This window comes from Lissotriton vulgaris, chromosome 11 (genome assembly GCF_964263255.1).
Source record: "Lissotriton vulgaris chromosome 11, aLisVul1.2, whole genome shotgun sequence".
In the NCBI taxonomy this organism is placed as follows: Eukaryota; Metazoa; Chordata; class Amphibia; order Caudata; family Salamandridae; genus Lissotriton; species Lissotriton vulgaris.
In genome coordinates, this window is record NC_141699.1 from 235,399,295 (window position 1) to 235,412,574 (window position 13,280).

The following is a 13,280-nucleotide window of genomic DNA, read 5'->3' on the forward strand; positions in this document are numbered from 1 at the left end:
GTTGGATGAGCTGCAATCACCTTAAACTTAATCCAGGCAAGACCGAACTGGTCTTGCCTGGACAGAGCACCCTCAGCTGGAACCCCAGTTTCTGGCCCTCCTGTATGGGTGCCCCCCCATCTAAATCATCCTCGGTAAAGAGCCTTGGCATTTTTATCAGCGAGGATCTCTCCTTGAAAAGACAAGTCGGAGCTGTCGTCTCCTCCAGTTTCTTTCAGCTGAAGAAAATAAAAAAAATCGCTCGCTTCTTTTCCCAAGCTGCCCTCTCTCAGATCGTCATCTCCCTGGTTTTGTCCAGATTGGACTTTTCCAACAGTCTGTACCTCGGGCTCCAAACTGGAGAGCTAAAACGCCTCCAGCTGGTCCAAAACCAGGCAGCCAGACTTCTCTTGAACATTCCTAGAAGGCAATCGGTCAGATCAGGCTTGAAACAGCTGCATTGGCTCCCGGTGGAGCAACGCGTGGCCTTTAAAGCTGGGTGTATTCTCTTCAAGTCTTTACACGACATTGGCCCCACTTTCATCAGAGACCTTTTTAAAAAATACACCCCTCCCCGCAACCTCCGGTCTGCTCATAAAGCCCTTCTGACTGTTCCCTCATACAAGAAGAAGCGTCTCGGAGGCAGCTGCTTCGACCATCTTGCAGCTGCCTTCTGGAATTCTCTCCCTCTTCATCTGAAACTAAGTGACAACATCCTCAGCTTCAGGCATTCTCTGAAGACCTGGCTCTTCTCCCAGGCATATCACTAAGCTGCCTTTTCTCCATCAACCGCCGGCTACGCCTGTTTCTTCCTATAGCGCCATGAAGCCTCTGGGCGTACGAGCGCTCAACAAATATCATATAACATTAACAGAATGAGACTGAGTGCAGAGTGAGAGTGAGTGCAGAGTGAAAGTGAGTGCAGAGTAAGTGCAGAGTGAGTGTGAGTGCAGAGATATTGTGAGTCCAGAGTGAGTGTGAGTGCAGAGTGAGTGTGAGTGCAGAGTGAGTGCAGAGTGAGTGTGAGTGCAGAGTGAGAGTGAGTGCAGAGGGAGTGTGAGTGCAGAGGGAGTGTGAGTGCAGCGTGAGTGTGAGCGCAGAGTGAGAGTGGGTGCAGAGTGAGAGTGAGTGCAGAGTAAGAGTGGGTGAAGAGTGAGTGCATAGTGAGAGTGGGTGCAGAGTGAGAGTGGGTGCAGAGTGAGAGTGGGTGCAGAGTGAGAGTGAGTGCAGAGTGAGTGCAGAGTGAGTGCAGAGTGAGTGCGAGTGTTGAGTGAGTGCAGAGTGAGTGTGACTGCAGTGTGAGTGCAGAGCAAGTGCAGAGTGAGTGCAGAGTGCAGAGTGAGTGCAGAGTGAGAGTGGGCGCAGAGTGAGTGTGACTGCAGTGGGAGTGCAGAGTGAGAGTGAGTGCAGAGTGAATGCAGAGTGAGAGTGAGTGCAGAGTGAGAGTGAGTGCAGAGTGAGAGTGAGTGCAGAGTGAGAGTGAGTGCAGAGTGAGAGTGGGTGCAGAGTGAGAGTAGGTGCAGAGTGAGAGTGGGTGCAGAGTGAGTGCAGAGAGGGAGTGGGTGCAGAGTGAGAGTGGGTGCAGAGTGAGAGTGGGTGCAGAGTGAGAGTGAGTGCAGAGTGAGTGCACAGTGAGTGCAGAGTGAGTGCAGAGTGAGAGTGAGTGCAGAGTGAGTGCAGAGTGAGTACAGAGTGAGTTAGACTGCAGTGTGAGTGCAGAGTGAGTGCAGAGTGAGTGCAGGGTGCAGAGTGAGTGCAGAGTGAGAGTGAGTGCAGAGTGAGTGCAGAGTGAGTGTGACTACAGTGTGAGTGCAGAGTGAGAGTGAGTGCAGAGTGAATGCAGAATGCAAGTGAGTGCAGAGTGAGAGTGATTGCATGGTGCAGAGTGAGTGCAGAGTGAGAGTGAGTGCAGAGTGAGAGTGAGTGCAGAGTGAGAGTGAGTTCAGAGTGAGAGTGAGTGCAGAGTGGGAGTGAGTGTTGAGTTAGTGCAGAGTGAGTGTGACTGCAGTGTGAGTGCAGAGTGAGTGCAGGGTGCTGAGTGAGTGCAGAGTGAGAGTGAGTGCAGAGTGAGTGCAGAGTGAGTGTGACTACCGTGTGAGTGCAGAGTGAGAGTGAGTGCAGAGTGAATGCAGAATGCAAGTGAGTGCAGAGTGAGAGTGAGTGCATGGTGCAGAGTGAGTGCAGAGTGAGAGTGAGTGCAGAGTGAGAGTGAGTGCAGAGTGAGAGTGAGTTCAGAGTGAGAGTGAGTGCAGAGTGAGTGCAGAGTGAGTGCAGAGTGAGAGTGGGTGCCGAGTGAGAGTGGGTGCAGAGTGAGAGTGGGTGCAGAGTGAGTGCAGAGTGAGAGTGGGTGCAGAGTGAGAGTGGGTGCACAGTGAGAGTGGGTGCAGAGTGAGAGTGAGTGCAGAATGCAGAGTGAGTGCAGAGTGAGAGTGAGTGCAGAGGGAGTGTAGAGTGAGAGTGGGTACAGAGTGAGACGGGGTGCAGAGTGAGTACAGAGTGAGTGCAGAGTGAGTGCAGAGTGCAAAATGAGTGCAGAGAGAGAGTGAGTGCAGAGTGAATGCAGAGTGAGAGTGAGTGCAGAGTGAGAGTGAGAGTGAGTGCAGAGTTATTGCAGAGTTAGTGCAGAGTGGGTGTGGGTGCAGAGTGAGAGTGGACGCAGAGTGAGTGCAGAGTGAGTGCGAGTGCAGCGTGATTGTGATTGCAGAGTGAGTGCAGAGTGAGAGTGAGTGCAGAGTGAGAGTGGGTGCAGAGTGAGAGTGGGTGCAGAGTGGGTGCAAAGTGGGTGCAGAGTGAGTGCAGAGTGTGAGAGTGAGTGCAGAGTGAGAGTGAGTGCAGAGTGAGAGTGGGTGCAGAGTGGGTGCAGTGTGAGTGCAGAGTGTGAGAGTGAGTGCAGAGTGAGAGTGAGTGCAGAATGAGACTGAGTGCAGAGTGAGAGTGAGTGCAGAGTGAGTGCAGAGATATTGTGAGTCCAGAGTGAGTGTGAGTGCAGAGTGAGAGTGAGTGCAGAGGGAGTGGGAGTGCAGAGGGAGTGTGAGTGCAGCATGAGTGTGAGTGCAGAGTGAGAGTGGGTGCAGAGTGAGAGTGAGTGCAGAGTAAGAGTGGGTGAAGAGTGAGTGCAGAGTGAGAGTGGGTGCGGAGTGAGAATGGGTGCAGAGTGAGAGTGAGTGCAGAGTGATTTCAGAGTGAGTGCAGAGTGAGTGCAGAGTGAGTGCAGAGTGGGAGTTAGTGTAGAGTGAGTGCAGAGTGAGTGTGACTGCAGTGTGAGTGCAGAGTGAGTGCAGAGTGCAGAGTGAGTGCAGAGTGAGAGTGGGTGCAGAGTGAGTGTGACTGCAGTGTGAGTGCAGAGTGAGAGTGAGTGCAGAGTGAATGCAGAGTGAGAGTGAGTGCAGAGTGAGTGCAGAGTGAGTGTGACTACAGTGTGAGTGCAGAGTGAGAGTGAGTGCAGAGTGAATGCAGAATGCAAGTGAGTGCAGAGTGAGAGTGATTGCAGGGTGCAGAGTGAGTGCAGAGTGAGAGTGAGTGCAGAGTGAGAGTGAGTGCAGAGTGAGAGTGAGTTCAGAGTGAGAGTGAGTGCAGAGTGAGTGCAGAGTGAGTGCAGAGTGAGAGTGGGTGCCGAGTGAGAGTGGGTGCAGAGTGAGAGTGGGTGCAGAGTGAGTGCAGAGTGAGAGTGGGTGCAGAGTGAGAGTGGGTGCACAGTGAGAGTGGGTGCAGAGTGAGAGTGAGTGCAGAGTGAGTGCAGAATGCAGAGTGAGTGCAGAGTGAGAGTGAGTGCAGAGGGAGTGCAGAGTGAGAGTGGGTACAGAGTGAGACGGGGTGCAGAGTGAGTACAGAGTGAGTGCAGAGTGAGTGCAGAGTGCAAAATGAGTGCAGAGAGAGAGTGAGTGCAGAGTGAATGCAGAGTGAGAGTGAGTGCAGAGTGAGAGTGAGTGCAGAGTTATTGCAGAGTGAGTGCAGAGTGGGAGTGGGTGCAGAGTGAGAGTGGATGCAGAGTGAGTGCAGAGTGAGTGTGAGTTCAGCGTGATTGTGATTGCAGAGTGAGTGCAGAGTGAGAGTGAGTGCAGAGTGAGAGTGGGTGCAGAGTGAGAGTGGGTGCAGAGTGGGTGCAAAGTGGGTGCAGAGTGAGTGCAGAGTGTGAGAGTGAGTGCAGAGTGAGAGTGAGTGCAGAGTGAGAGTGGGTGCAGAATGGGTGCAGAGTGGGTGCAGTGTGAGTGCAGAGTGTGAGAGTGAGTGCAGAGTGAGAGTGAGTGCAGAATGAGACTGAGTGCAGAGTGAGAGTGAGTGCAGAGTAAGTGCAGAGATATTGTGAGTCCAGAGTGAGTGTGAGTGCAGAGTGAGTGTGAGTTCAGAGTGAGTGTGAGTGCAGAGTGAGAGTGAGTGCAGAGGGAGTGGGAGTGCAGAGGGAGTGTGAGTGCAGCATGAGTGTGAGTGCAGAGTGAGAGTGGGTGCAGAGTGAGAGTGAGTGCAGAGTAAGAGTGGGTGAAGAGTGAGTGCAGAGTGAGAGTGGGTGCAGAGTGAGAGTGGGTGCAGACTGAGAGTGAGTGCAGAGTGATTTCAGAGTGAGTGCAGAGTGAGTGCAGAGTGAGTGCAGAGTGGGAGTTAGTGTAGAGTGAGTGCAGAGTGAGTGTGACTGCAGTGTGAGTGCAGAGTGAGTGCAGAGTGCAGAGTGAGTGCAGAGTGAGAGTGGGTGCAGAGTGAGTGTGACTGCAGTGTGAGTGCAGAGTGAGAGTGAGTGCAGAGTGAATGCAGAGTGAGAGTGAGTGCAGAGTGAGTGCAGAGTGAGTGTGACTACAGTGTGAGTGCAGAGTGAGAGTGAGTGCAGAGTGAATGCAGAATGCTAGTGAGTGCAGAGTGAGAGTGATTGCATGGTGCAGAGTGAGTGCAGAGTGAGAGTGAGTGCAGAGTGAGAGTGAGTGCAGAGTGAGAGTGAGTTCAGAGTGAGAGTGAGTGCAGAGTGGGAGTGAGTGTTGAGTTAGTGCAGAGTGAGTGTGACTGCAGTGTGAGTGCAGAGTGAGTGCAGAGTGAGTGCAGAGTGCAGAGTGAGTGCAGAGTGAGAGTGGGTGCAGAGTGAGTGTGACTGCAGTGTGAGTGCAGAGTGAGAGTGAGTGCAGAGTGAGAGTGGGTGCAGAGTGAGTGTGACTGCAGTGTGAGTACAGAGTGAGAGTGAGTGCAGAGTGAATGCAGAGTGAGAGTGAGTGCAGAGTGAGAGTGAGTGCAGAGTGAGAGTGAGTGCAGAGTGAGAGTGAGTGCAGATTGAGAGTGGGTGCAGAGTGAGAGTAGGTGCAGAGTGAGAGTGGGTGCAGAGTGAGTGCAGAGTGAGAGTGGGTGCAGAGTGAGAGTGGGTGCAAAGTAAGAGTGAGTGCAGAGTGAGTGCAGAGTGCACTGTGAGTGCATAGTGAGAGTGAGTGCAGAGTGAGTGCAGAGTGAGAGTGGGTGCAGAGTGAGAGTGGGTGCAGAGTGAGAGTGAGTGCAGAGTGCGTGCAGAGTGAGTGCAGAGTGATTGCAGAGTGAGAGTGAGTGCAGAGTGAGTGCAGAATGAGTACAGAGTGAGTGTGACTGCAGTGTGAGTGCAGAGTGAGTGCAGGGTGCTGAGTGAGTGCAGAGTGAGAGTGAGTGCAGAGTGAGTGCAGAGTGACTGTGACTACCGTGTGAGTGCAGAGTGAGAGTGAGTGCAGAGTGAATGCAGAATGCAAGTGAGTGCAGAGTGAGACTGAGTGCATGGTGCAGAGTGAGTGCAGAGTGAGAGTGATTGCAGAGTGAGAGTGAGTGCAGAGTGAGAGTGAGTTCAGAGTGAGAGTGAGTGCAGAGTGAGTGCAGAGTGAGTGCAGAGTGAGAGTGGGTGCCGAGTGAGAGTGGGTGCAGAGTGAGAGTGGGTGCAGAGTGAGTGCAGAGTGAGAGTGGGTGCAGAGTGAGAGTGGGTGCACAGTGAGAGTGGGTGCAGAGTGAGAGTGAGTGCAGAGTGAGTGCAGAATGCAGAGTGAGTGCAGAGTGAGTGCAGAGTGAGTGCAGAGTGAGAGTGGGTGCCGAGTGAGAGTGGGTGCAGAGTGAGAGTGGGTGCAGAGTGAGTGCAGAGTGAGAGTGGGTGCAGAGTGAGAGTGGGTGCACAGTGAGAGTGGGTGCAGAGTGAGAGTGAGTGCAGAGTGAGTGCAGAATGCAGAGTGAGTGCAGAGTGAGAGTGGGTGCCGAGTGAGAGTGGGTGCAGAGTGAGAGTGGGTGCAGAGTGAGTGCAGAGTGAGAGTGGGTGCAGAGTGAGAGTGGGTGCACAGTGAGAGTGGGTGCAGAGTGAGAGTGAGTGCAGAGTGAGTGCAGAATGCAGAGTGAGTGCAGAGTGAGAGTGAGTGCAGAGTGAGAGTGAGTGCAGAGTGAGAGTGAGTTCAGAGTGAGAGTGAGTGCAGAGTGGTGCAGAGTGAGTGCAGAGTGAGAGTGGGTGCCGAGTGAGAGTGGGTGCAGAGTGAGAGCAGAGTGAGTGCAGAGTGCAGAGTGAGTGCAGAGTGAGAGTGGGTGCAGAGTGAGTGTGACTGCAGTGTGAGTGCAGAGTGAGAGTGAGTGCAGAGTGAGAGTGGGTGCAGAGTGAGTGTGACTGCAGTGTGAGTGCAGAGTGAGAGTGAGTGCAGAGTGAATGCAGAGTGAGAGTGAGTGCAGAGTGAGAGTGAGTGCAGAGTGAGAGTGAGTGCAGAGTGAGAGTGAGTGCAGATTGAGAGTGGGTGCAGAGTGAGAGTAGGTGCAGAGTGAGAGTGGGTGCAGAGTGAGTGCAGAGTGAGAGTGGGTGCAGAGTGAGAGTGGGTGCAAAGTAAGAGTGAGTGCAGAGTGAGTGCAGAGTGCACTGTGAGTGCATAGTGAGAGTGAGTGCAGAGTGAGTGCAGAGTGAGAGTGGGTGCAGAGTGAGAGTGGGTGCAGAGTGAGAGTGAGTGCAGAGTGAGTGCACAGTGAGTGCAGAGTGATTGCAGAGTGAGAGTGAGTGCAGAGTGAGTGCAGAGTGAGTACAGAGTGAGTGTGACTGCAGTGTGAGTGCAGAGTGAGTGCAGGGTGCTGAGTGAGTGCAGAGTGAGAGTGAGTGCAGAGTGAGTGCAGAGTGAGTGTGACTACCGTGTGAGTGCAGAGTGAGAGTGAGTGCAGAGTGAATGCAGAATGCAAGTGAGTGCAGAGTGAGAGTGAGTGCATGGTGCAGAGTGAGTACAGAGTGTGAGAGTGAGTGCAGAGTGAGAGTGAGTGCAGAGTGAGAGTGAGTGCAGAGTGAGTGCAGAGTGAGTGTGACTACAGTGTGAGTGCAGAGTGAGGGTGAGTGCAGAGTGAATGCAGAATGCAAGTGAGTGCAGAGTGAGAGTGAGTGCATGGTGCAGAGTGAGTACAGAGTGTGAGAGTGAGTGCAGAGTGAGAGTGAGTGCAGAATGAGACTGAGTGCAGAGTGAGAGTGAGAGTGAGTGCAGAGTGAAAGTGAGTGCAGAGTAAGTCCAGAGTGAGTGTGAGTGCAGAGTGAGTGTGAGTGCAGAGTGAGTGTGAGTGCAGAGTGAGTGCAGAGTGAGTGTGAGTGCAGAGTGAGAGTGAGTGCAGAGGGAGTGTGAGTGCAGAGGGAGTGTGAGTGCAGCGTGAGTGTGAGCGCAGAGTGAGAGTGGGTGCAGAGTGAGAGTGAGTGCAGAGTAAGAGTGGGTGAAGAGTGAGTGCATAGTGAGAGTGGGTGCAGAGTGAGAGTGGGTGCAGAGTGAGAGTGGGTGCAGAGTGAGAGTGAGTGCAGAGTGAGTGCAGAGTGAGTGCAGAATGAGTGCGAGTGTTGAGTGAGTGCAGAGTGAGTGTGACTGCAGTGTGAGTGCAGAGCAAGTGCAGAGTGAGTGCAGAGTGCAGAGTGAGTGCAGAGTGAGAGTGGGCGCAGAGTGAGTGTGACTGCAGTGGGAGTGCAGAGTGAGAGTGAGTGCAGAGTGAATGCAGAGTGAGAGTGAGTGCAGAGTGAGAGTGAGTGCAGAGTGAGAGTGAGTGCAGAGTGAGAGTGAGTGCAGAGTGAGAGTGGGTGCAGAGTGAGAGTAGGTGCAGAGTGAGAGTGGGTGCAGAGTGAGTGCAGAGAGGGAGTGGGTGCAGAGTGAGAGTGGGTGCAGAGTGAGAGTGGGTGCAGAGTGAGAGTGAGTGCAGAGTGAGTGCAGAGTGAGTGCAGAGTGAGTGCAGAGTGAGAGTGAGTGCAGAGTGAGTGCAGAGTGAGTACAGAGTGAGTGTGACTGCAGTGTGAGTGCAGAGTGAGTGCAGAGTGAGTGCAGGGTGCAGAGTGAGTGCAGAGTGAGAGTGAGTGCAGAGTGAGTGCAGAGTGAGTGTGACTACAGTGTGAGTGCAGAGTGAGAGTGAGTGCAGAGTCAATGCAGAATGCAAGTGAGTGCAGAGTGAGAGTGATTGCATGGTGCAGAGTGAGTGCAGAGTGAGAGTGAGTGCAGAGTGAGAGTGAGTGCAGAGTGAGAGTGAGTTCAGAGTGAGAGTGAGTGCAGAGTGGGAGTGAGTGTTGAGTTAGTGCAGAGTGAGTGTGACTGCAGTGTGAGTGCAGAGTGAGTGCAGAGTGAGTGCAGAGTGCAGAGTGAGTGCAGAGTGAGATTGGGTGCAGAGTGAGTGTGACTGCAGTGTGAGTGCAGAGTGAGAGTGAGTGCAGAGTGAGAGTGGGTGCAGAGTGAGTGTGACTGCAGTGTGAGTACAGAGTGAGAGTGAGTGCAGAGTGAATGCAGAGTGAGAGTGAGTGCAGAGTGAGAGTGAGTGCAGAGTGAGAGTGAGTGCAGAGTGAGAGTGAGTGCAGATTGAGAGAGGGTGCAGAGTGAGAGTAGGTGCAGAGTGAGAGTGGGTGCAGAGTGAGTGCAGAGTGAGAGTGGGTGCAGAGTGAGAGTGGGTGCAAAGTAAGAGTGAGTGCAGAGTGAGTGCAGAGTGCACTGTGAGTGCATAGTGAGAGTGAGTGCAGAGTGAGTGCAGAGTGAGAGTGGGTGCAGAGTGAGAGTGGGTGCAGAGTGAGAGTGAGTGCAGAGTGAGTGCACAGTGAGTGCAGAGTGATTGCAGAGTGAGAGTGAGTGCAGAGTGAGTGCAGAATGAGTACAGAGTGAGTGTGACTGCAGTGTGAGTGCAGAGTGAGTGCAGGGTGCTGAGTGAGTGCAGAGTGAGAGTGAGTGCAGAGTGAGTGCAGAGTGAGTGTGACTACCGTGTGAGTGCAGAGTGAGAGTGAGTGCAGAGTGAATGCAGAATGCAAGTGAGTGCAGAGTGAGAGTGAGTGCATGGTGCAGAGTGAGTGCAGAGTGAGAGTGAGTGTAGAGTGAGAGTGAGTGCAGAGTGAGAGTGAGTTCAGAGTGAGAGTGAGTGCAGAGTGAGTGCAGAGTGAGTGCAGAGTGAGAGTGGGTGCCGAGTGAGAGTGGGTGCAGAGTGAGAGTGGGTGCAGAGTGAGTGCAGAGTGAGAGTGGGTGCAGAGTGAGAGTGGGTGCACAGTGAGAGTGGGTGCAGAGTGAGAGTGAGTGCAGAGTGAGTGCAGAATGCAGAGTGAGTGCAGAGTGAGAGTGAGTGCAGAGGGAGTGCAGAGTGAGAGTGGGTACAGAGTGAGACGGGGTGCAGAGTGAGTACAGAGTGAGTGCAGAGTGCAAAATGAGTGCAGAGAGAGAGTGAGTGCAGAGTGAATGCAGAGTGAGAGTGAGTGCAGAGTGAGAGTGAGTGCAGAGTGAGAGTGAGTGCAGAGTTATTGCAGAGTGAGTGCAGAGTGGGAGTGGGTGCAGAGTGAGAGTGGATGCAGAGTGAGTGCAGAGTGAGTGCGAGTGCAGCGTGATTGTGATTGCAGAGTGAGTGCAGAGTGAGAGTGAGTGCAGAGTGAGAGTGGGTGCAGAGTGAGAGTGGGTGCAGAGTGGGTGCAAAGTGGGTGCAGAGTGAGTGCAGAGTGTGAGAGTGAGTGCAGAGTGAGAGTGAGTGCAGAGTGAGAGTGGGTGCAGAATGGGTGCAGAGTGGGTGCAGTGTGAGTGCAGAGTGTGAGAGTGAGTGCAGAGTGAGAGTGAGTGCAGAATGAGACTGAGTGCAGAGTGAGAGTGAGTGCAGAGTGAGTGCAGAGATATTGTGAGTCCAGAGTGAGTGTGAGTGCAGAGTGAGTGTGAGTGCAGAGTGAGTGTGAGTGCAGAGTGAGTGCAGAGTGAGTGTGAGTTCAGAGTGAGTGTGAGTGCAGAGTGAGAGTGAGTGCAGAGGGAGTGGGAGTGCAGAGGGAGTGTGAGTGCAGCATGAGTGTGAGTGCAGAGTGAGAGTGGGTGCAGAGTGAGAGTGAGTGCAGAGTAAGAGTGGGTGAAGCGTGAGTGCAGAGTGAGAGTGGGTGCGGAGTGAGAGTGGGTGCAGAGTGAGAGTGAGTGCAGAGTGATTTCAGAGTGAGTGCAGAGTGAGTGCAGAGTGAGTGCAGAGTGGGAGTTAGTGTAGAGTGAGTGCAGAGTGAGTGTGACTGCAGTGTGAGTGCAGAGTGAGTGCAGAGTGCAGAGTGAGTGCAGAGTGAGAGTGGGTGCAGAGTGAGTGTGACTGCAGTGTGAGTGCAGAGTGAGAGTGAGTGCAGAGTGAATGCAGAGTGAGAGTGAGTGCAGAGTGAGTGCAGAGTGAGTGTGACTACAGTGTGAGTGCAGAGTGAGAGTGAGTGCAGAGTGAATGCAGAATGCAAGTGAGTGCAGAGTGAGAGTGATTGCATGGTGCAGAGTGAGTGCAGAGTGAGAGTGAGTGCAGAGTGAGAGTGAGTGCAGAGTGAGAGTGAGTTCAGAGTGAGAGTGAGTGCAGAGTGGGAGTGAGTGTTGAGTTAGTGCAGAGTGAGTGTGACTGCAGTGTGAGTGCAGAGTGAGTGCAGAGTGAGTGCAGAGTGCAGAGTGAGTGCAGAGTGAGAGTGGGTGCAGAGTGAGTGTGTGTTGGACAGGCCACATGAAGGGCCACTCTCCCCCGGCCCGACCAGGCCCGAGCCCGGTCACGCAGGTACCACACACCACCATTACACGTCCTCCGTCCCCTCCGGGACCCCTACCCTCGAACATGTCGACCTCGTGGGCCTGATCCACTGCCGGCCTGCGCGCCCATCCTGGGCGCCATCTTGGACACTCCACCACGAGGCCGCCTGGCCCCCGATCGACCTCAACCCTGGGCCTGGCCAGGTCTCAGACATCCCGGCACCACCATCCACCCAGGAGGTGAGCGGGCTACTTGGCAAGTCACTGGGGGAAAGAGGTGTCGATGGCTCTCCCCCGCCAGGTGCCGCTCGCCCATCGCCTCCCCGGGCGCTGGCTCCACCCCCCTGCTGGGTGTCTGAACTCCCTCATCCCGGACCTCCCGACCTCCAAGTGCGAGGGTCCGGACATCAAAGAACACCAGCCCTATAACTGGGGCAGCTCCAGAGCAGGAAGGCAGTTGTATCTTGGAGTCGAGAGACGCAGAGAAGAACTCATCCTTGACGGACTACTGGCGCTGCCATAGCTCTGTCTCGTGCACCATCGTCTTGCCTGCTGGCGCTGCCGCAACCTTCGTAACCTTCATATCCTTCATCGTCGTCGGGACCTGCTGGCGTGGCCGCGGACCGTTTGTAACCATCATCTTCATCGGGACCTGCTGGCTCCGCCGCGGACCGTCGTTTCCTTCGTCCATCTCGGGACCTGCTGGCTCCGCCGCGGCCCGATCATCTAGAACGCTGAGCTCGAGGATTGAGAGCTAGTTTCATCTTTTGGTAACAAGACTGTCCCGCTACCCCTTTTCCCAAACCAGAGACCAGAACCGAGGGGACCCCTGAGTCCAGACCTCCTTGTACCATTCCATCGTAACTTAAAGAATTGCCTATAAAGTCTCGTTGAACTTTAACCTTGTGTGGTGTCCGTCTGTGGGGGGGAGTTACGTGTCTGTACGATCGCTGGAGACGGCTCTCCCCGGAGACCTCTCCCCTTATCCTCGGCCGACCCTCCCGGTCCGTCTAACATTGGTGGCCAGCGGCGCGATCCGAATCACCGCATAACCGTACAGAGAGTAGCTCACCCCACGGCGAATCACGATGTCAACTAAAGAAAGCGGATCAACGGAGAAATTCCAGATGGAGAAATTGGACGAGTACAGCCATCGTGAACTAAAGCAGTTCTGCATCGAACTAGGTATCGCTACCACCGGTCTCAGTACCAAAGACGATTTTAAGCAGGCCCTAGAATCTTGGGCAGAAACCGGGGCGGCCGGAACCCCCGATCAAAGCATCGCAGCAAAAACCACCACGACCCCTGAAGAGCGAAGAACGGGTCTCTCGCAAGACGAGATCCAGGAACGTGAGAAAACCCGACTACACGAGCTGGAAATGGCCCGGCTCAAAATGGACATTGAACTTAAATTGGCCGAACAAAAAATCAACTTAGAGCACCTGCGTCTCCGAGAAGAAAGAGAGGAGAAACAGAGACAAAGGGAGCTCGAGGAAAAGAAACTGGCATATGAGCATGAGCGGAAACTAGCTGAGATCGACCTACGCAAGAATAAAGAAGTAGGGGTGTCCGAGCAACCACACACCCCAGGGGCAACAGAGAAAAAGGTACACATCCCCAAGGATGTCGTTCGAGAGTACTTCCGAGAGGACGACATCCAGCAATGGTTTAAGGCCTATGAAATCGCTCTGACTGCACACCGGATCGATAGAAGCGATTGGGGAGCCGGTCTATGGGGGAAATTCCTCAATGAGGGCCGCGACGCCCTGCTGCAACTCCCGGACCACCAGATGACCTCCTATGACCATATGAAAGCTGCACTCCTCACCCGCTATGGCCTCACACCCGAGATGTACCGTCAGAGGTTCCGAGACTGCACCCGCATCCCGGGTACAACTTGGGTGGACTATGTAAACTACTTTAGCCGAGCCTTCGAAGGCTGGATCAAAGGGAGCAAGGTCACAACCTACGAACAACTGTTCAATCTTATGGTCTGGGAGCATCTGTCGAACAATTGCTTCATTGAACTCCGCCAGCACCTCCTCGACAGCAAGTTAACGGATCCCCGGCAGCTCGCAGCCGAAGCTGACCGGTGGGAAATCACCAGAGTAGGCCGAAATGGGTCCTACGAACAAAACCGGAACAACAATGGTCAACACCGTCCCCGAGGAGGAGGAGGAGGCCAAGGACGCGGAAGAGGCAACGCTCCGGTCGCCCCCGCTACAAGCACCACCCCCCCCGGCCAACCGGGGCAGCACCCCGGCGCGACCGGGATATCGAGCCAATGTTACGTGCCATCGATGCCAACGAATCGGACACTATGCAAACGACCCAAACTGCCCCCAGTACCAGAGCCCAAGACCCCGCCAAGTAGCCGCTGCGGCTCTAGGGGAGGAACAG